This window comes from Anabrus simplex, chromosome 2, assembly GCF_040414725.1.
Source record: "Anabrus simplex isolate iqAnaSimp1 chromosome 2, ASM4041472v1, whole genome shotgun sequence".
Lineage (NCBI taxonomy): Eukaryota > Metazoa > Arthropoda > Insecta > Orthoptera > Tettigoniidae > Anabrus > Anabrus simplex.
In genome coordinates this window covers 1022599796-1022623454 of record NC_090266.1, presented here as the reverse complement: position 1 = coordinate 1022623454, position 23659 = coordinate 1022599796, and the positions used below count along the sequence as shown (strand labels likewise).

At 40.5% G+C, this 23659-nt stretch overlaps 1 protein-coding gene across 4 annotated transcripts in view; it reads right to left on the bottom strand.

Moving 5' to 3' along the window:
• Positions 1-7566, bottom strand: part of melt (melted) — a 611799-nt gene extending 604233 nt beyond the window's left edge. Inside the window, exon 1 of one of the 4 annotated variants that reach the window (XM_067141908.2) lies at positions 7215-7566. The gene's annotated coding sequence lies outside the window, so the exon portion shown is untranslated. Of the gene's footprint in view, positions 1-6790; positions 7171-7214 lie in introns of those variants that run through there. The other 3 variants (XM_067141909.2, XM_067141912.2, XM_067141911.2) reach the window with 3 other exon arrangements.
• Between the last annotated feature and the right edge of the window lie 16093 nt (positions 7567-23659).

Below are 23659 nucleotides of genomic sequence, written 5' to 3'. Positions count from 1 at the left end.
CTAAAGTTTATGACAGTTCAGTATGGCACACACATAGCTTTGAAGTCTGTCTTTCGCCTACTAGTCAGAATCGACATGCACCGCATAATGGAAACAAGTCAACACTGTTGTTGCCAAGTGCTCCTTATATATCGCGTCTACAGCTTCCGCATCTTGCTTGCATAAACCTGTTTCTTCTTTTTTGAACAACAGGCACATCAGATTTTCAGGCAGTCTTCTTGTGGTTGTTCTGGTTGTGTAGAGACTCCAACTATGTGATGAATTTTTTGCCTTAGAGGGACTGACAGATTCGACAAGGATGCTCGCTTTGCCAAGAGTGGTGCTGCTAGTGCCTTTGCCAGCTCAGATAAATACAATCTTCTGGACGTAAGTTGATTTCTGTTACTCTTGAGAATGACCTGACTGTTGATGACACCTGTGTTTAATAAAGAACAGAATAATGTGAACGGCCACCTATTGCTTATCCTTGTAACACAGTACTCCGCTTTCATCCAGTCAACCACATAGACACCTCCAGAGGTGCCAACTTTGAAGTGGATTATCAGTAATCGCCCTCCGCCCCCGAGAAAAATTTCGAGTCAAGTCCAAAGCATATTCCTTCCTTCTTGATAATGACACCCCTTTTGCCCTTCCCTCTAACAATCTATCCGAAAGTATATCATATTTCACAATAACATTTGCACGCAACCTGTTGGTTCTGTGATAAAACATTCCTTGTAGCTTGTTTCTCACGCAGCAGCTGCTTTTCAGTGTAGTTTTTCTTGAAGCATCCTTCTGACTGTGATGACATTTTCGTTTTCTGAACCATAAGCGATACCAGTGCAGATGTGCTTAATGTAGGCCTCACTTTTTTCTCAATCTTTCTGTCAACTGTCAGGTACACTTAACACAGCAAATACAACATTACTGAAGGATTTGTAGTGGAGAAGAGCAGCGCCTGAGCTCCTTCATTCACAATGAATTTTATAACGCTTATGGGTAGCAAAAGGAAGTCACGATCGAATAAGTATCGTTGCCAACTCACAAGCATTGAAATAAAGATGATTTAGGAGAAAGGCTCGAAAGGACTCAACATTTTTCCTTTTCTTTTGTTTCCGTCGAAAAAATTTTTTCGTGATAATGTCAACTTTTCCGTAATAATTTCCCCTTTGACCGTAACTCCGTAGTCGTGAGGTGAAATCCGTAATAATTACGGACAATCCGTAATAGTTGGCACCTCTGCACCTCCTTTTGTGAGTTTAAGAATGTAATCAATTCTGGCTTTTCTTCTTCACCCGATTCTTCATCAATGATGCCTGGTGTGTGCATTGTTGAGGCTACCACAACATTCTTCCTTTTTTTTCAGGATGTAAGAGGCTATCGTGTAGTTGTTAGGACTCTTAATGTAAGTAAACATGGTACTGTGCACTGGTCGGTCATGTAGATTACTAACGAGTTTGACAGGTAGTTGACGCTTATTTTTGCATACAGTACCATCTGCAGTCAACCTGTGATTAACGTAAAGGTCGTTAGCCAATGAAATGTCCATGAAATAATTGTCATTGGTCACATTCCATCCAGATCGGTCAGTTCATTTCAACATGCGTTTCACAACACTGACTCTAACAATTCACATTGAGGCGGTTTTCAAATAGGTACTACATCATCACTAGTCTTTATAGATCTAAAGGCTGCATATGATACTGTGTGGAGGCAAGGATTGATGTTGAAGCTGCAGCGAGTTATCCCTTGCAAAACTGTAACCACACTGATCAACAATATGCTAACCGAAAGGCTCTTCCGTGTCATCATGTATGATGACATTAGTCTTAGGAAACTAAAAAATGGCCTTCCCCAGGGATCAGTATTGGCACCTCTTCTATTCAATCTCTACATATCGGATATTCCTGAGACAAAATCAGTAAAATTCTCTAATGCAGATGACCTAGCCATTGCCAATCAACATCCAGATTTCAGCCATGCTGAGGCCATCCTGATGTCTGACCTGAATACACTTAGCTCTTACTTCCGAAACTGGAGACTACAACCCAGCATGAATAAGACAGAATCTGCTTGCTTCCACCTTCACAACAAGTTGGCTAACACAAAACTCCAAGTATGCTTCAATGGTTCAATGCTAAAGCACAATCCTAATCCAAAGTACCTCGGGGTAACGCTTGACCAAACCCTATCTTATAGAAAGCACCTTGAAAACCTCGGATCTAAGTTGAGATCACATAATAATATTATATTTAAATTATGTGGAACTTCATGGGGTGCTTCAGTGGACACATTACGACGTACTGCGCTTGGCGTCGTGTATTCTGTAGCTGAATACTGCTCTTCAGTATGGCTTAACAGTTGCCATGTGAAGAAAGTCGATGTACAACTTAACACCACCATGCGTATCATCTCTGGTACTCTGAAGTCTACTGCAACGCACTGGCTGCCAGTCTTGTCCCACATTGCTCCACCAAGCCTGCAACGTTCAAGAGCCTTTGTTCAAGAATATGATAAGATTATGTCCAATCCAACTCTACCCATCCACAGGGATGTTGCAGATCTCTGGAGACAAAGTCTGAAATCCTGTAAGCCACCAATGAAAACAGCTAAGAATCTAATGGATGCTGGTTTCAATTTAAAAGAGGAATGGAAAGAGCAATGGCTTTGTACAGCTCCGGAGTGGCCAAGCCTCTTTAATCCAAACCACGCCCCAGCTGGTTTCAGTTTGCCAAGAAGAACGTGGTCATCACTAAACAGTTTTTGCACTAATTGTGGAAGATCTGCATTCTCCCTTCACCAGTGGACCTTCAGGGATTCTCTAGCGTGATTGTGGTGCATTGGTCCAGACCATGCATCATATAATGGACGAATGCCTTCTGCGTGCTTATGGTGGAGACCAGAAAGACTTTGCTGATGTCTCAGTATCCCTAATGCAGTGGATAAATAATTTAGATATCCATGTGTAACTGTTCCCTACTCAGTACCATGTATTCTTTGCAGGTTTTTCTTTTGTATAATATTGTATATACTTGTCCATCATGTCAATTCCATACGCGTAATAATAAAAATAATACCACACTGACTACGTCATTATGAAGGTAAGATTCTCCTTCTGGTTGTTTTCCGGCATATATTTCAAGATTACTAGTGAAAAATGTTCTTGCATCGACAAGGCCATAAATTTTTATCCCATATTTGGAAGGCACTGCCTGCCGTCATTTCTTGATTACTTTTGCATCCATCTCTTGGCACAGGCCAGAGTAAAGTGTAGCTTCCACCGAAGTCCCAGTCTCATCCATGGCTGTGACAATATGGAAGTTGCTGGGGTATGGGTAGTGCTGAGTAATGACATTCAGAGCACGACTAGTGCATCTGAGTGTTATGAAAGGTGCTGCTCATAGGGTCAGTCGTGCTGCAATAGTACTTTCCGACCCAGTGAGGAAAGCAATGGCAAATTACCTCACTCCTCATCTTGCCTAGTACGCCTCATTTTGGTGCTGCCATTGGTTTTTGGGGTTTTCTTATAACCGCATAACCTTTGCTCTGATATTGGATGGCAATGACTTCATGGTTGCTCTTTCCATGAGGTGCAGTTTAATAGCAGATAAAGACAGTCATTTCAGGAAATTCCTTCTGGTTATCTTAAAATTTTCAGGAATTGAACAGTAGAGAACTTTAGCTTTCATTCAGCTATGTTTAACAACGAGTAAAACACTAACATAAGCCATCACCTTGTAATGTGTGAAGCGCTGTATATAGTGCTCATTTGGTCAATCATGTCTATACCTCCCTTGGTCATACAATAATCCATTATCACAGATTCCCCAGTCTCAGAATCAATTTCTGGTGTATCATACATTGTAGATTATCAGAACTACAGCTCGGTTCTTTTTATGAAGCGAGTCCTTCCTCCTCAGGTTCAGTCTCATGGTCATTTCTAGTGATCATTTCATATTTTTTATCTGATCTACACAGTCCACGTATGATCCGACTGATTCGGAAGTAATTTGGCTATTTCCTCGGGCGCCAATATTTTAAATAAGCGGGAAAATATTGTAATTGAAGAAATGGTAGTTAATAGCGTGTTCTAAACACTGGTGTGTTTAAAAACATTGAGAAATCCACAGTCTAAAAGCTTACTCCATCGGGCGTGTGGGGTACAATGTTTCCTGCCTGTGACTCGTTCTGAATTAAATCAACAATAGCGCCACTCACATTCACTCACAGAGATTCCAGCTATCCCATTCACCAACCAAGGTCACACTGCAAGAATAGCAGCCAAGCAAACAGCACTAGGAAGACTACAGTGTTGCCAAGTTCAAAAAAATTAACAGTGTTGTATTTTATACCCCAGCATACCTGCTGGAGTGTTAATCACTGAATTTAGTTGTTAACTAGCTGTAGTACCAATCAAAGATCAAACAATAATTTAGCATACAATTGATTAGATTTCTGTCGACCACTCAACTTGCTCCCGAGATTCTGAGATACATAGGTGGACATGCAGCTGGCACCAGCTTGTCATAATATAGTCTACTCACACACCCTAGCTGTGTTTTTTTTTTCTAGTGGCTTTACGTTGCACCGACACAGATAGATCTTATGGCGATGATAGGATAGGGAAGGTCTAGGAGTTGGAAGGAAGCGGCCATGGCCTTAATTAAGGTACAGCCCCAGCATTTGCCTGGTGTGAAAATGGAAAACCATGGAAAACAATCTTCAGGGCTGCCGACAGTGGGATTTGGTATCTCCCGGATGCAAGCTTTGCAGGTTAATCATTTTGGCATTATTGACGCTCTTCATTTGAACATTTCCTTCTGGCATAAAAAGTAAATATCATATTAATATTTCAAAAGTAGACTACTGACAAATGTCCAGAACCTTTAAAAAATGCCAGGATGATTTCCATAGCAACTTCCCAAAAAGTTAGTTATTTGCTCTTGGGCTTAAACTTTAATATGACTGTGATTTTTCTTTTCTTTCTTTTTTTTTTTTTTTTTTACTTCATCAGTAAATGGTATAGAACAAAAAAAATTGTAAATAATATTCTAAATAAATTTTGTCATGAGCAATATTCCTGCAAAACCAACCATAATATACATATATTGTGTTTTATGTTATACGCCCCATCTGAAGTATTATCGGTACATTTTATCTTGGTGCATTTACACCCCTAGTGCTGAATCGGTCGACCTCGGCAATCTTCAAGATTGGTACTGGCAACCTTTGAAAGACAAACTATGAATCGCTTAAGCATCGTTGTGCGACGTCTGGCGTACACTTTACGTACTAGTACTGTTGTTGTTTACACAGTAAAGCCAAACTATAGAATTCATGCTAGGAACAAGATTCGCATAGAGAAATGTTATTTAATGTGTATGTGACACAGTTGTTGGCTTAAGGTTATAACGGTTTAGAAACTTCATGTCGATCGATCATATTCCCTATTCAATTCAGATTTTATTTTCATTCAGTTGGCAGCACTACCAGAACCGGGACAGCTCCCTCCTTACTCCTCAGCCCGTACACAAATGTTTCCAGATAAAGTGTGCCGATAATACTTTGAATGAATTATAGCCACGATCCTACTCAACCTTATCCTAAACTTATTTAAACACCAAGTTTCAAGAAAATTCAGAGCCCAACACAGACTCTTATTTGTCCTGTCTGGTGTGAGAAACAAGTATCAAGTCAATATTCAAAAAGTACAGTGAGAAAGATTATTTTAACAATCTTAAATACAGCAGGCACTCCTTTAATATAATAATAGCTCTTCGTAGAACTGTATCAAAAAAAAAAAAAAAAAACAGCCTTAACCTGTCAGCATCATAACATACCACCAGAATTTTCAATCCCCAAGATACTACTGGCCATCAGATCTGAAGTCTGGCTCCTTGGCTTAAATTGTCAGCATACTGGTCTTTGATTCAAAGGCCCACATGTGATTTCCAGCCAGGTCAGGAATTTTAAATGAATATGGATGTTCGTGTTCATCTTGATACATTTCTCCTTGTTTACGTCACATAACTAACCACCACAGAAACACACAATAATGAATACATCCCTTCATATAGGATTGGTGTCAAGGGGCATCTGGCCATAAAACCGAGCTAAATCCACAGCATTGCCAACCACAATCAATTAGGAAAAGGACCAAGTAGTAGAAGAAGAAGAAAGGTAGTATTCTGAGAACTTTTCGACTCTCATTACATGCATGGATATTTCTTTCTCTCTCTTAAACAAAAATAATTACTTATAGGACACTACTACAACTATACAACAAACCACACGAAAAGATTTCAGAAACATCAATAACAGAGCTTATGACCATGATGTCCCAACCACACAGGCCCTAAAATAAATTTGAGCTAAATATTTTCAGTCTGTCAAACTGCAAGTAATTGTGTAAATACCATACATGATTCCTTTACATTGGACTTGACACAATGTTTTCTTTTAGTGGCTTTACGTCGCACCGACACAGATAGGTCATATAGGCGACGATGGGATAGGAAAGGCCGTGGCCTTAAGTTACAGCCCCAGCATTTGCCTGGTGTGAAAATGGGAAACCACGGAAAACCATCTTCAGATCTGCCGACAGTGGGATTCGAACCCACTATCTCCCGGATGCAAGCTCACAACCGCGCACCCCTCACCGCATGGCTAACTCGCCCGATCACATAATGTTAACATCTCCTGAATATGTGACTGTAACCAACACTTCGACGGTTTATTTGTATATGTGACTATAACTACAGCTTAATATGTGACTATAACTGTCACTTTGACAGTTTAGATTTATATTTACCATCTACATATCACCATGGAAGTTTGTCCACTGCCACTTCTTTACTCACTTCAAGCAGTATACCTGGAGTGCCACTTTCAAGCATTTCCCTACAGTCTGTCCAGTTATTCAGACAATTCACACAGAGTTTTAACTTCTAAAAAGTTTCAGTGTGCCTCATCAAGAAGAGAACTAATATCAGTTGCACAAAACACTGAACGACACGAGATTTTTTGGGAGAAAACTCTGTAGAAAGAAAACGCACTTGCCACAATCAAACTTCTAGAAATTCTTTCCAAGATGCTCAAATAATAACAGTCTAGTCGGCATCCGTGGTAAATACTTTATCTAAGTGAGAGCGGGCGAAATAAAAAAAACCTTCCTAAAATCTAGTATTAAATGCCCGACCCATCAAACAGCATGCTGGTATAAAGACCACACTCACGTCAAGCTGAAGGAGCATCAACATGTGTCAGTACAACTGGTCACCACACAGGAAGTGTAACTCAAAGGATTAAATAAGGATTTCGAAAGTACATACAAGAGTGTCTACGAAATGTCAAAACTCAATCTGCCACATCTATCAACAGCCCACTTTCACATCTATGGCACCGTTTTGGGGAATACGTACACGGTAGGTTTACGGTGCAGTTACATTCCACTGAGAATTTGTCAGGCAATATACATGTAACGTTAAAAAAAAATCAGTTTGGGGCATTAAATGTTTCAAAAATATTAGCCTCATTCGCCATACCAATACACTACACAATTTAAATGTCAGGTAGTCAATCAAAGCAAGCAACAGTGTGTCCCGAAAACTAAGAACAAACTGCAGTACTGTAACATAAAAATTAATGTTGGCAGTACTTGTCAGTCAGAGAATGTTGAATGGTTTCTGCACCGCCGTCTAAATCTCTAAGTACTGCCTACTCTGTGCCCCGAGAATTGCGTTTACAGCGACATTACAGATGGCAGCACTTACCGCACACAGAACTAAACTTGGTTAAATGAGAGTTCGTCAGTAACATCAATATAAAAGGAAATATAATCTTTAACATGTTACTAATTTGGAAGATAATGCACATACAGGAACTCTCATTTCACATTTGAGCTTAGCTTAAGATATAGAAACGTAAAATATATAAAACTTTTCCAGTTACTGTACATATATTTGGATCATTTCAATGCTGCATGATATATAAAAAAATTCAGAATTTTCTCGACACGAGTAACGGAGCACCTTTTCAGTCCTTTACTTACTGTTATCTACCAGCAGTGGACGCAAAAATTTTCTATCACTTTTTCGTTGACCCTTTGTTCGTGACCAGATTTCAGGGTACGTTTTATAGCACATATTGCAGTGCGTGAGTCCGTCATGTCATTACATCCACCACCCAATCTCACTGAGCTAAATAGAGCTTCAAATGCGTCTCCAGAAAATCATCCAGTGAGAACATAAAATAACCGATTATGTAACAGATAAGACACACATTCCACCATAGATTTCACAGTTAGCGAGACAGCATCTGCCGTCTCATTAGTCAGACATTTCAGATTTTCAAGTTTTGATTCCAAATGAATTACACTGACTGACAGAGCAAAAGCAACACCAAGAAGGAGGCATTTCCAGCAGACAGACGACTTTACGAGGGGTATGGTGATCGGGCTGAGAAGGGCAGGTTGGTCGCTTCGTCAAATCGCAGCCGATACCCATAGGGATATGTCCACGTCAGCACGCGAGGATCGGCGCATCCGCCGCCAAGCGGTGGCAGCCCCGCACGCCACGTCAACCGCCATTCTTCAGCATGTGCAAGACACCCTGGCTGTTCCAATATCGACCAGAACAATTTCCCGTCGATTGGTTGAAGGAGGCCTGCACTCCCGGCGTCCGCTCAGAAGACTACCATTGACTCCACAGCATAAACGTGCACGCCTGGCATGGTGCCGGGCTAGAGCGACTTGGATGAGGGAATGGCGGAACGTCGTGTTCTCCGATGAGTCACGCTTCTGTTCTGTCAGTGATAGTCACCGCAGACGAGTGTGGCGTCGGCGTGGAGAAAGGTCAAATCCGGCAGTAACTGTGGAGCGCCCTACCGCTAGACAACGTGGCATCATGGTTTGGGGCGCTATTGCGTATGATTCCACGTCACCTCTAGTGCGTATTCAAGGCACGTTAAATGCCCACCGCTACGTGCAGCATGTGCTGCGGCCGGTGGCACTCAAGTACCTTCAGGGGCTGCCCAATGCTCTGTTTCAGCAGGATAATGCCCGCCCACACACTGCTCGCATCTCCCAACAGGCTCTACGAGGTGTACAGATGCTTCCGTGGCCAACGTACTCTCCGGATCTCTCACCAATCGAACACGTGTGGGATCTCATTGGACGCCGTTTGCAAACTCTGCCCCAGCCTCGTACGGACGACCAACTGTGGCAAATGGTTGACAGAGAATGGAGAACCATCCCTCAGGACACCATCCGCACTCTTATTGACTCTGTACCTCGACGTGTTTCTGCGTGCTCGCGGTGGTCCTACATCCTACTGAGTCGATGCCGTGCGCATTGTGTAACCTGCATATCGGTTTGAAATAAACATCAATTATTCGTCCGTGCCGTCTGTTTTTTCCCCAACTTTCATCCCTTTCGAACCACTCCTTCTTGGTGTTGCATTTGCTCTGTCAGTCAGTGTATTTTAACGTACTCGATGAAATCATCATTCAGCCATTATAAGTATTTTATCTACTGGTGAATAGAAATGCACAAAATATGTTTATAAACGGGCTTGGTTTTCTTTCATGAAGCGAATAGCAGCAGTGACCGCTGGGGAGATATTTGTACAGCAGAACATTCATATTTTCCAAATTCCTCTGTTTATTCGTAATACCGAACAGGCTTGGGTGTCAAATCTCTCTGAAGGCGATAAACTTCCTTCACATATTTGGAGGTGATGATTCAATTGCTGTCATTTCACTGTCTAGGAACTGGGACCTCACATTTATCAAATGGTAATAGTGAAAACTGAAAAGAAGTTTACGATTAGGATAACATGGATGAGTCACACAGGTTCTCACATTTCCCTCTCCAAAATGTTTAAACATTGGTTCTATGATTGTCAGCCAACGACATTAATCATTTCTGAACTAAAAGGGATAGATCGGAGACGTCTAAGCCTTTAACGAGGAAGTAGGCAGCAGAAATAGAGAACTACTTTAAAAGTCCGTTTGCAAGAAAACACAACAGTTTATTCGCGAGAACAGGAGATTTTCCAATATCTGTGCCTCATACACCTTCAACATTGACCACGCAAACGAACTTGTCACTGGTTCGGTCGTAGAGGAGCCGTACCTAATTAGCCAGTTAATCGGCAATCACGGTTAAACTCCTCTCTGCTGGTTTGAGAATTTTACATTCAGCTCCAACTATTTCCTTCACTAACTGGGAAATCCCGACAAACACTATCAACATTTTTCATTTAGGCTACCTATCCAGAGTATTTTGTGACGGAGCTGACACTAGACCACCGAGCTCGATAGCTGCAGTCGCTTAAGTGCGGCCAGTATCCAGTATTCGGGAGATAGTAGGTTAGAACACCACTGTCGTCAGACTTGAAAATGGTTTTCCGTGGTTTCCCATTTTTACGCCAGGCAAATGCTGGGGCTGTACCTTAATTAAGGCCACGGCCGCTTCCTTCCCACTCCTAGTCCTTTCCCGTCCCATCGTCACCATAAGACCTATCTGTGTCGGGCGACGTAAAGCAACTAGCAAAAAAAAAAAACACTAGACCAAAACTCCTGCCATATTCGTAACCGTTTGGAATACAATTCCCACGCCACATAGTGCCGTATGATTTGTTCTGACCGCATGGATTTTGTCTTCCGAAAATTATGAATTTGATTTTAAGGATAAAGGGTCTTCTTTTAATTTTATTTAGTTGCTTCCTTTAATTTATTCAGACGATCAATTTCAGGGTTGTCTTCGAATTTCTTCTGTAAATTCTTAACTTCATTATGGCTAGTCATCAGCTGTTATCGTAGTCTCAGAATTCTCGATCGGAGCATCTAATGTCTAATCACTCGTTGGAATATTGACTTGGATTGAGACATCGTTGTTCACATGAATTTCGTAGATGTCAACCAATGTATTTCCTGCGGTTGAAGAGCTTGTTTCATCATAGACTTCTGCCGAAGAAATATCTTGTCGTTGTCTTGTCTTTCGTGGAGCTATTTTTCTGGTTTGATGGTAATGGGGATAATTCGAGAACCGACTAGGTTCTCGCTGGCTTCAATATATTTTTCTTTTAGTTTTACCTTTTATCTCCATCTGTAAAATTCAGGCTACAAACACGAGAATAATCGGGTGGAATAGATTGACTACCCTTGGATGATCCTTGCCTTGATATAGCGTTAAGCCAATTTTCCCAGGGGAATTCAGGAATCCACACACCTGAAGAATTTGGATTTCTTGCCAAGATATACAGAGAGGAATACAACAATCCATCATTTTACAACCAGAGACACACACATAATTGCTCGATGCAAACGTACTGGAACACAACGACGTGGGTATGAAGATAATTTGGGTGCGTTAGCTGGCGCCCCTACCGGAGGTTTCTGACACTAAGAACTCACGCTGAGAAACACGTTAACCGCATAGCATAGAGCAGGCAGTATATTGGATTGAGACGGTTGTGGGTTTCTGCCAACGAGCTACGAAGCTCTCTGACAATTCTGGAAAGTCTTTGATAGCAGTGACACTTTATTTTCATGATTGTCCTTTAACCGTTGTGAAGACAGCCGTATTTACTCGTTAGGTTAGGTACCATAGGACTGTTACGAATCAGTGTGAGTTCTTGCCGTTCTAACTACTATACTGGGTTTAACACTTATTAAGAGACAACACAGGGATTGCACAGGTTATACAAAGGTACTAGTATTCACTCCATTGGCATACATGGAGACTCTACGCACAAACCGACCCGATCACAAATAAGGGAAAACAGATAATTAGATAAGAATTTTTACACACGTCTAGATATTGTGTAATCGCGTTTGCAATCTTCAAAGTAGTATTACATACTAAACAAGATTTAATATTAAAAACTTCATAACTGGTCCGTATTGAAAAAAGATTTACAATTAAGAGATGAAAGTATGAAAATATATCACATTTGAATTTGTATTGAACAGGTGGAAAATCATATACTTTCATCTCTTAATACTAAACAAGATACATTTAAAGGTAATTGCATACCTGCTGCTCTTAAGGAATTTAGTAAACGGGTTCGATCATCTTCATATAACGAGATTGAAACATAAGGTCATTCATGTCACCTACGCTTTCTTTGCATTAACAATATGTCATTCCGTATTTTTATTCTAAAATGATATGCTGGAGTATATGCATGATGTAGACATAGGATATTTATGATGTGTCGCCGTGTATATTTTCCTGTGGCAAATCAAGGTCGTTATAAATCGAGCTCTGGATGCGATACAGGCGTTTTGCTTTTATCTCGGCCGACCTTCGCCATGGATTATTCCATTCTTAATTATACCGGCACTTCTTTTCATGAGAGTTTAATGCTGATGTAAACAAATAGGTGGTGTACCTTGCCTTTGCACGTGGACATAGATATAGTTCATTAGACAAGCAACCGTCGCACTCATTCGACTGCATGCAAGGTCAAAGAAAAGTACGTCGAATTTATTTTATTTTATTAAATTTAGAGAGTTTGGAAGATTACGTAATCAAATTAAAATATGGTTATCATACACACCGGTGTATATGTATTCTTGTTTGGAAAATAGTGATTAAATGACGAGAAGTCCGGCCCCGTGGTGTAGGGGGCAACGCGTCCGCCTGTCACCTGGCGGCCCCGGGTTCGATTCCCGACCAGGTCAATCATTTACAATTAAAAACGATTAACAAATTATTAATATCCCTGGCCTCACATTCAACACCTTACACTTCCGCCATTTCCAAACAGACGCAGGTTCACAACATATGGTGCAAAGTAGGGGGAAAAGATCTTAGGTCGACGCCCCGAATAAATAGCAATTAAAAATGACGAGAAATGATGGCACAAGGCGTGGTGTAACACAGGAAGTCTCCTCGTATAGGGAAAAGTCCCAAGCTGTACAGTGCGGTGATAAGGTGTTGCATATTTTAGCAGTCAGTGAGTCAGTATTCATAGTCAGAAAAATGGAGCAAGAGGTAGGACCATCGCGTGCAGTGAAGTACAAAAGAGGAAAACCGCTCAGAAGTGAACATAGGAAGTGCATTGTGAATGTGTTCAATAAACTAAGTGAACAGAATACAGATTTAGAAGTTTATTCAGAAGTTCAGATCTTCACACTGTTGTCGCATGCAATGCCCAGCCATGTACGTCCGAACACGAGACGCTGATGGGGTGGAGGTCGGTACTACATGCACAGCAAATCACAACTCTTTCTTTGGCGGAGGCGTAGACATACCATGTTTACATCAGGAATAAACTCTCATGAAAATAATTATAGTTAACATTTGGAGTTCTCCTCACACATCTGCATGTGGAGCAGCGATACAATACTTGATCCCAAACCAATTTTCGGCTACGTTGGCTAATGTATTCGCGTGTATGTTACCATTATCCGTGTCTCGGAATCCAAGTGAAGATTATGTTTTTCGTGTAGAATACACGGCTTATAATTCTGAAATTTTGTACATACCAGTTGCTATTTCCGCAAATTGGATAATGCATTTAATGCACTGAGTCGGTGCATGTTAACGATGTGTGAATTCTGTGTTATTTTATAAATAAAATATAATAGAGATTGTTAGATTGCAAATAATTCTGCTGTGTAGATAGATACGAGGCTCGGTAAGGTATATTTATTACTTATCGAAAGTTGTTGGATTGCAAATAATTCTGCTGTATAGATAGATGCGAGGCTCGGTAAGGTATATTTATTACCGATCGAAAGTTGTGCACACTAGAATGCGGCACCTACGTGTGTTGGGTTTTGATGTTTAGACCCGTCTGTGAAAACATTTGGACATTGATTAGGATTCATACTATTTTTCAGAAATATTTTATTGATGATTTTATTCCTTTTTAACTACGGTTCTATATTATCGATTTAATGAAGAAATTTTATCTATACGGTAATATAAATTGCAGATTAATTCTAGTTTGAAGAGTTTCGTCCCTGTAGTGAAAGCAGTGATTTTATTTTTCGACAGTAAATATCTGTCGTAATAATCTGATAACAATTTTAACTTTGCTATGATAGGAGATTGAACGACTGCCATTTAGTTTATTATGTATTTTATCGACAATTGTTTGCTTCAAATTGCAAGGGGAGGTTTAGCCGTTTCAACCAGAAGCGCATTTGTTGGAAATGATTTTAAAGCTCCTGTTATTATTCAGGTGGAATGAGTTCTTGGTTCAGGATACTTACAGGGGTTAGACAAGGCTGTAATCTTTCACCTTTGCTGTTCGTAGATTACATGGATCATCTGCTGAAAGGTATAAAATGGCAGAGAGGGATTCGGTTAGGTGGAAATTTAGTAAGCAGTCTGGCCTATGCTGACGACTTTGTTTTAATGGCAGATTGTACCAAAAGCCTGCAGTCAAATATCTTGGAACTTGAAAATGGGTGCAATGAGTGTGGTATGAAAATTAGCCTTTTGAAGACTAAATTGATATCAGGAGGTAAGAAATTCAACAGAATTGACTATAAGATTGGTGATACAAAGCAAAAACAGGTCGATAATTTCAAGTATTTAGGTTGTGTGTTCTCCCAGGATGGTAACATAGTAAGTGAGATTGAATCAAGATGTAGTGAAGCTAATGCAGTGAACTCGCAGTTGCGATCAACAATATTCTGTCAGAAGGAATTCAGCTCCCAGACAAAACTACCTTTACATCAGTCTGTTTTCAGACCAACTTTGCTTTACGGGAGCGAAAGCTGGGTGGACTGAGGATACCTTATTCGTAAGTTAGAAGTAAAAGACATGAAAGTAGCGAGAATGATTGCTGGTACAAACAGGTGGTAATAATGGCAGGAGGGCACTGGGAATGAGGAGATAAAGGCTAAATTAGTAATGAACTCGATGGATGAAGCTGTACGCATAAACCGGATTCGGTGGTAGGGTCATGTGTGGCGAATGGAGGAGGATATGTTACCTAGGAAAATAATGGACTCCGCTATGGAGGGTAAGAGAAGTAGAGGTAGACCAAGACGACGTAAACAAACCAAGTTTGCTCTGAACGTCTTACGTAATGATTGCATACAATTAATCATAAAAAATACGGCATGTACAGGTCGTAACCGGTACAGTATGTACTGCGATATTTTGTTGAACCAAACTGATATTTAAGAATCGTATTATGACATTGCAAACACCGTAACATCCTATTTAACAGGATACGTTGGAAAGTCTTTCGCATACAAGAACCTAACACAATTCCTCTGTATCTATTAGGATCTATTGGACTTTTACATGGCTTTAAAGTGGGTATAACCATAAACTCGTTCCATTCGACAGGTATGTTCCCTGTATTTGGTATTTGATTAAAACCGTTTACTAGATTTTTCCTTTGTTCATCAGGGAATTTATCATTGTATACGTAATATAATCTGGTTCAGGGCATGTGCAGTTCCGATTTCTCATAACTTCTGTGAGCTCGGCCTTCGTTACAAATACAGACATTACCATGAATGTATAAGAAATATATTTTATTTGGTATCTGTACTCTGGTTGTAAAAAGTCAGGTGTGAGGTTATAAAAATATGTTGAAATACTTTCAAATCCATTTTATGGTATATTTTCTTAGTGTTATTTAATAATCTTTTAATTGCTGCCCATATTTCTGTAATATAAGTTTCCCCATTTTGCGAAGTTGTATAGGTTATCCACGCTATTCGTCGTTTTTTTGTTGTTGTTGAATCGTTTTAGGATTTAAGCGACAATGCTTTTATAATTGAGATAGGATTGTTCTGTATCCAACCCTCGGAATTCGGCTAAGTTTGTTTTTCTACTGGTTATCAATTCCCGACATTCACTATCCCACCATGTTATATGATGATTATAGGAAATGTGCATTTTAGTGCAAAGTGAGTGGAAGGGATCGAGGTTTTCCTTTATTGCTTCAATTAGATACTGATATCCGCCCTCGTCTTTTAATGCCGCGCTATGCAATTAGTTTTATTATATTTGCGAAAAGAGTATATTCAAACTGGGAGATATTCCGTCTCATTCGAGCTTGATTGTTAGTGTTTATTTCACACGCCGTCTGAAACTCCGCGATTATTGGAAAATGATCACTCTGATGGATATCTTTTAGAACATACCATGTAATTTTATGTACTATATCATTTGATGCTGATGACGCTTGTTGTTTAAAGGGGCCTAACATCGAAGGTCATCGGCCCCCTATGTCATTCCAGCAGATGGTAAGATTCACAGCACTTTCATTTATATATTGGGAGCCGTTAATCTAGTCAGGTACCCATCGTTTAAAATAACATACTCTTTATTTTAATGACCCTATCCAACCAACGATCTTTGGTTCATCACGTAACACTTCCCCAAATTAAATTATGGGCATTGAAATCACACCCAATAATAGTTTTTCCAGTAAACTAACTAATGAAATTTGTCCAGCGTAGTCAATTTCCTTTAATTTTTGGTGGGCAATATATTGCCGCTTATGAAAATGCTCTAATTGAATGTAAATGCCCTGCATACCTGGTATGAGGTAGATACTGATATCCGTCCTTACCTTTTAACGCCGCTATGTGCAATTTGTGTCATTATATTATCGGAAAGAGCATTTTCAAACTGGGAGATATTCCGGCTCATTCGAACCTGACTTATTGTTTATTTAACACCCCGTGTGAAACTCCGCTATTATCTGAAAATGATCCCTCCGATTTGTATATTTTAGAACATACAATGTAATTTTATGTTCTATGTCATTTGATCAGATGGTAAGATCCACAGCACTTTCATTTATATATTGGGAGCCGATATTCTAGTCGGTGACCCATCGTTCAAAATAACATACTCTCTTTTTTTAATGACCCACTCCAACCTTTGGTGAAACATGTAACACTTCCCCCGAAATATACTATGGACATTGAAATCACACCCAATAATAGTTTTTCCAGTAAACTGACTAAAGAAACTTGTCCAGAGTATTAAATTTCCTTTAATTTTTGGTGGGCAATATATTGCCGCTTATGAAATGTGCTCTAGTTGAATGTAAATACACTGCATACCTGGTATAAAGTAGATACTGATATCCGTCCTTACCTTTTAATGGCGCGATAAACAATTTGTGCTATTATATTTTCGAAAAGAGTATTTTCAAACTGGGAGATATTCCGGCTCATACGAACCTGACTGTTAGTGTTTATTTCACACCCCGTATGAAACTCCGCGATTATCGGATAATGATCACTCTGATGGGTATCTTTTAGAACATACCGTGTAATATTATGTTCTATGTCATTTGAAGAGATGGTAAGATCGACAGCACTTTCATTTATATATTGGGTGCCGTTATTCTAGTAATTGGTGACCCATCGTTTAAAATAACATACTCTTTATTTTTAACGACCCATTCCAACCAACGACCTTTGGTGCAACACATAACACTTCCCCAAAATACATTATGGGCATTGAAATCACGCCCATTAGTAGTTTTCCATTAAACTGATTAAAGAAACCTGTCCAGCGTATTAAATTTCCTTTAATTTTTGGTGCGAAATATATTGCCGCTTATGAAAAGTGCTCTAATTGAATGTAAATACCCTGTATACTTGGTATGAGGTAGTTGAGTGGTAAAGGCTGAAAATATAAAGAATCGTGCACCAAAATAGCCACACCTCCAAAATGATTCCCATCGTGTCTAACAATTTGATAATTTTGTATTCTAAAATTAAAATGGCTTGTAACTATATTTTATTTAGGATAACAATTTGTGGCGATACTTCCGCAATTAAAGTAAGTAATTCGTATTTCTTGTTGAGTATGATCCTACTGTTATACTGTATTAGGCGCATTTTGTGAATCTAACAATCTTAATACTGCTTCTTTTATCAGTTTCAATGAATGACGCCTTTGTGCGTCAGTCCCCATTTGTTCCATCAAAGTATCGAATTGTTGGGATAGTGTTAATACATGATTTCCGTTCATTATTCCTTCGTCTTCAGACGATCTGATGGGTTTCCACCTTACAGTACCAAAACATTCACTTACCCTAGTCTCTATAGTTATTTGAGGGTACCGTAGGATGTTTAAGTACCCTATTTTATCAAAATATGCCCGTTGTGTGGAGTGATAAGGACTCCCAACTACCCCTGTAAACTTTAGTTTTCTAGGTTATTCCAAAATTAGGGAAGTATTACTCGTTTCGAGACTAGGAAATTGTTGAGGTATCAGCAAGGAGTTAAATTCCTTAGCACTTTAATGTTGCTCAGCAATGACGTCTTGACATGATTTATATTCTAACGCCCATAATTCTCTTGGTGGCGATTTGCTTTTGATATTTTTCAAATCTGGCAACTCCTGCGGGATGATTTTAGGCATAGTGAATGCACTTAAATATGTTTTCATTGCAAGACTGCGTATCGTGATTCAGGGCACACTTCCCACATCGGAGATCATACGTGCGAATTTTTTGGGTTCGTCCGTAACTTTGAAATTTATTGCACATTTTTGACGCAAGAATGAAGGCTTGAACTTCAAGAAAAACGCTGAAAGTAGACTTTTGGTAATATTTGAGTTTCAAATCAACGTAATTGAGCCGACTGGAACATATTATATTCATCCGCCAGTAGAAGTTCTCTTCTTCAGTCTTTGTTGACTATTACTGGACACGGTGACACAATACAATGATTGAGCAAATTTCATGGGATTGTGGAGCACTGATGCGCAGGTGAGTTGTCTGCGCACCACACGGCCCCTGTGCCAGCGGCAGTTGTGTAGGAGATCTTGTGAGCAGTGGCTGTGCATGTGACAGGTGTAACATGGAACGTCGTCGTGAGCTGACACCGTTCGAACGGGGTATGGTGGTCGGTGCCTGACGCATGGGAAGTGCGATTTCGGAAGTTGTGCGGGAATTCGGCTTCACACGATCAACTGTGTCCAGGGTGTATCGTGAATGGTTGAATGCGGGTGTCACCGTCCACAACAGACGAACGACCGGCGGTCCAGCCACCCTCGATGACCGTGACCGCCGACATCTGAGACGGATTGTCGATAGTGATAGACGGGCAACTGTTCAACAAATCACGGCTCAATTCAACATAGGCCGTGCTAGACACGTCTCCCAGTGGACAATCCATAGGGACATGGGTTCTATGGGGTATGGGAGCCGGCGACGCACACAGGTGCCACTGTTAACCCAACGTCATCGGGCACAACGACGCGCATTTGTCGCCAGTCACCAAGGATGGACAATGGAACAATGGCGTAACGTGATATGGTCGGACGAATCACGATTTCAACTGCATCATGCCGATGGGAGGCACCGTGTATGGCGCAGACCACATGAAGCGATGGATCCCGCCTGCCTCGAGGTGTGGTCCAGGGCGCTGATGTCTCTGTTATGGTCTGGGGTGCATTTTCCTGGTATGGAATGGGTCCCCTAGTTGTTCTGGAAGATACTTTGAATGGTGAGCGGTATATTGAGCTGCTCGGAGACCATCTCCACCCATTTTTGGCCTTCCAGAGCCCAGACGGTTCTGCGGTGTTTCAAAATGATAACGCGCTGCCACATCGCTCCCACATCGCTCGGAAATGATTCCAGGAACATGCAGCGTAGGTCCAAAGACTGCCACGGCCACCCAGGGGCCCCGATATGAACCCTATCGAGCATATCTGGGATGTCCTGGAAAGCAGGCTCCGTGCCATGGATCCTGCACCCACGAATAGACCAGCATTGGCGGCCGCTCTGCAAACGATTTGGTGTCAGCTGCGGCAGAGGACTACCAGGGACTTGTCGACTCACTTCCACGGCGTGGCGTCTCACTGCAGTTCGCAGGGCCAGAGGAGGCCCCACACGCTATTAGGTGACTATCCCATGACATTTGCTAATTCAGTGTATATTGCTTTATGTCATCTTCCGTAAGGTCAACATCTACTTCATGTATGATATCTACTAGCTGTACGTTTGAGGAAGGAATGTAGGTTTTGCGTCCTTTTTTCGAAGAAGGTGTTAATTTAAGGATGAGTTGGCAGCTCTTCGCGGAAGAATGACTACTTCTACCCTATCTCTACCAATTCTCTTAATGGATTTTATGTCAGGGATCTTTTGGTCGTAAAATAATCTTCCTAGCTACATGGGGTGGATATGACCTACTTGTCCATTTGAGCGATTTGATTCTACAATATTATTGTATGGGCCTAGATAACCTCGAGGATTTAGATTTGGTACATTCTCTTCGGTTGCCCGTAAGGCATACTGATTTTGCCTGATACTGACCAATCTCTAAATTTCACTGTTCAAACGGTAGAGGGTCAAAAATGTGCTTATTTTCTAATGAGACCTCCAGAAATTCTATGTCGGACTGATCAATCTCCATTATTCCTTTCTTAATGTCCGTAGGTTTGGGCTCCAAACGCCCGCTGCATGTCTCCATTATCAACACAAATGTACTTCTACACTACTAGACTTCATTCTACTTCTATAGGAAGAGTTAAAGACACTAATAACTATAATTTAAACACTCCATTGTCTACACCAGCCACAATTATGCGTTTCACCGGTTCTACAAAACATGACTGACTTCGTAAAACAAGCAACACGCACTGACACGGACCACAGTCATGGAACAATACCAGTTTATTTACAAAATCTGTGAATTTATCACTGTAAAAGAATTGGATACAATTTATATCAATAACTTAACCTCATGTTGTAATCAAAGATATGCTGTTGTACTACATAAAATATCATGGACAAAATCCATATTCCACAGTCTTCTTTCCCAGAAGGCTGTACCAATATTTGAGTGTGGATTGTCTACTGTCGTTGACGAATCAAAAATGGACAATATGGAATACCAGTAAGTAAAGTCTATGTAATCCTTCTGCCCTACAAGGAGTTAGAAATAATACTATAGAGTGGCTTACGTGACTGCAACATATCTCTGGGTGGTGTCAAGGCAAAATAGCGAAGCCAAAGTTAAAGCGCAATCCATACTGTTACGTCCGGTTAAAGAGCGTTCCTTTTATTAGTTTAGATTGAATAAGTCAACTGCATAATATTGTGGCGTCTGTGTGTGCGGCATACAATAAAATTGCACGACCTGTAGGAAAACTACAAAGGTGAATAATATTTTAATAAGTTTTATTAGTAACCAGCTAATGTACCCGTGCTTCGCTTCGGAATTTTCAGAAAGATTGTCTTTGTGGTTTTCCCAACAGAAGTCAACATAGATCATTACAATGAAGTCGGTAGGAATGTAGAGATTAAAAGCAATGTTGTCATATAAAATACTCGATCAAATGAAAACCGCACATTTTCTCACTTTTAACGAACAGTACTTCGCTGCCGATCTAACAGTCCAACGTTCCAGTGCTGTAATGATCAGGCCTCAGAGAGCCGTGAACACTCATCTGGCATTATTCCGTTAAATGTCCACACTGTTCATTGTAAGCAGTGCCTCAGAGTAGGGACTAAATAGCTTGAATGTTATTTTGAATCAGTGTGTTACCTACCAGTAGTATCAGAAAATTTATGAACCAGAGGAAAGGAATGGCATGCTAAATTAGAGAGTGATCTAACTCTCCAGCTACGTCCCGCCAATATTCAGGCAGGCTGTTATACTCGGCACGCAGCAGTAATCACATCTATCGGAGATGAGTGGCAGCAGAAGACATAAAGCACATCACAACAAACAATGGTCAATGTAATATTATTTTTTATCAATTTTATGAGGTTTCTGTATTGCAGGCCTTAATAATTAGTTTCCTTCCGACTCTGTCATATTAGGACTTTTATAAAATTATTTATGGCGTAGACTGTAGTTCCTTAGTCTTAACGAACCGATATTTATTAAAATCCTTTACCATGTTTTGTAACTCGGCACTGATATGGACTTAGCAACAAAAATCCAAGACCAACTCCAATACACAGACCTAAGGCAGGTTCCGATTAGTGGCAATATGGTGGGGAGTGCAGGTCATGCATGAATTCAGTGTGATCGTGAATACCAGTTGAAAGTAACCGTTGTGATTGAGGTGTTTCGATTCTGCTTTTGTGGCTTCTTTTTATGGCTTTCAATAGTGATAAGGAAGTTTAGGAGTCTTCCGGTTCTTTTATTTTGGAAGTTTAATATACTAAGTATAGGTTATCTCCTGTTTGCACGTGGTCACGTATACCTTATGTGTTTGTTCATTCTTCTTCTTGGTTAGTTGTTGGACATCGTCGTAAGACGCTACGTCCAGTCACTGGTATGCGGATTAATTATTGTCTGGGAGAGGTGCCAACGTTTAGAAGAAATTAGCACACTTCGAAAGAGTAGGGTTAACTATGTAATGAAGCTAATTATAGCAGGTAATGATGAAACTTAGGAAAATACCAATTTTATTTAGGCTAACCGATCAGGGCATAACCCAAAAACACTGGGACACAAGGTTCTAATTCTTCACGTCTGTGTGGTCTATCACGACGTCTTACTACAAACAAACAAGACCGGACCACAAATAAGGGTTGGGATGTGAAAGTCCGTACCTAGAGGAAAGGAATAGGTTACAACTGGATGTTACAGGTAACTAAAATTTGAGTATTAAGTCTACAATTCGAAAAGTCGGTTGGAACACTAAACACGAAACATTTAACGGCAATTGGTAACCCACGTTACGTTGAATTCGCGACGTTGATGTTCATATGCGTGACACTGAAAAAAGATGTGATTTACAGTACCGACTGCTCGTCCACATGGACATAAGTTATTTTCGATAAGATTAAGGCGATAGAGATGTGCAGACGTACAGACATGATTTAGACGGAGCCGTATGATTGTAGTAATATGACGCCGAGTGTACTTACCAAAAGCGAACCACGGTTTATTAGGAATGTCAGGCATAAGCGTGAATAAATGCTTCCCTTTAATCTGTGATGTTTGCCGCCATTCTGCACTCCACTGATCGTGGATGAACTGACGACAGTGTTCCCGTAAGTCTGTGTGTGGAACTGCGATGTAGTAGTCTAATCCGGTACCCAGGGCTGCCTCTTTAGCTAGGTTATCTGCTGTGATGTTGCCTTGTATTCCAGAATGGCCCGGAACCCACGCGAATAATACATTAACATTACGGAGGGACAAGTCACAATTTAATTTGCGTAAATTTAGAATGTACCAATTATTTGTATGCTCGGGATTGTCTAAAGCCATCAAAGTACTTAAGGAGTCAGTACAAATTAGAGCTTTTAATATTCCAGAATATTTTATGTACAATAAAGTCTGGCGTATTGCGTATATTCCGGCCGTGAAAGAAGAGGCTAGGTGTGGGAGAGTGTATTTTTGTTCACAGCCAGTTGGGGTGAATAAAATGCAGCACCTACACCAGTTGGAGATAGATTCTTCGAACCATCAGTGTAGAAAGTGATATATTGCTCGTGGGTACTCAACGCAATTGAAATAGTCTGCTCGTGACATGACTATTTGTTCGTAGTATTGGAGGGCGATTTTCGAAGATAGTGTGAAGAATGTCGGGTTTAAATGTACTAGCTCGAAAAGGTATAGAGTATTTTGGGTGGTTTAATGTTTGTACCATGATAGTACGAAAGTGACCGAATTGGTTAGATGCCCATAATAGAGCCGGTTGATGTTCTTCATTAACAGTCCGGTTTTGATAATATTCGTGTAACAGCTGTAGTTTCGGGAGGATTGGATGGCG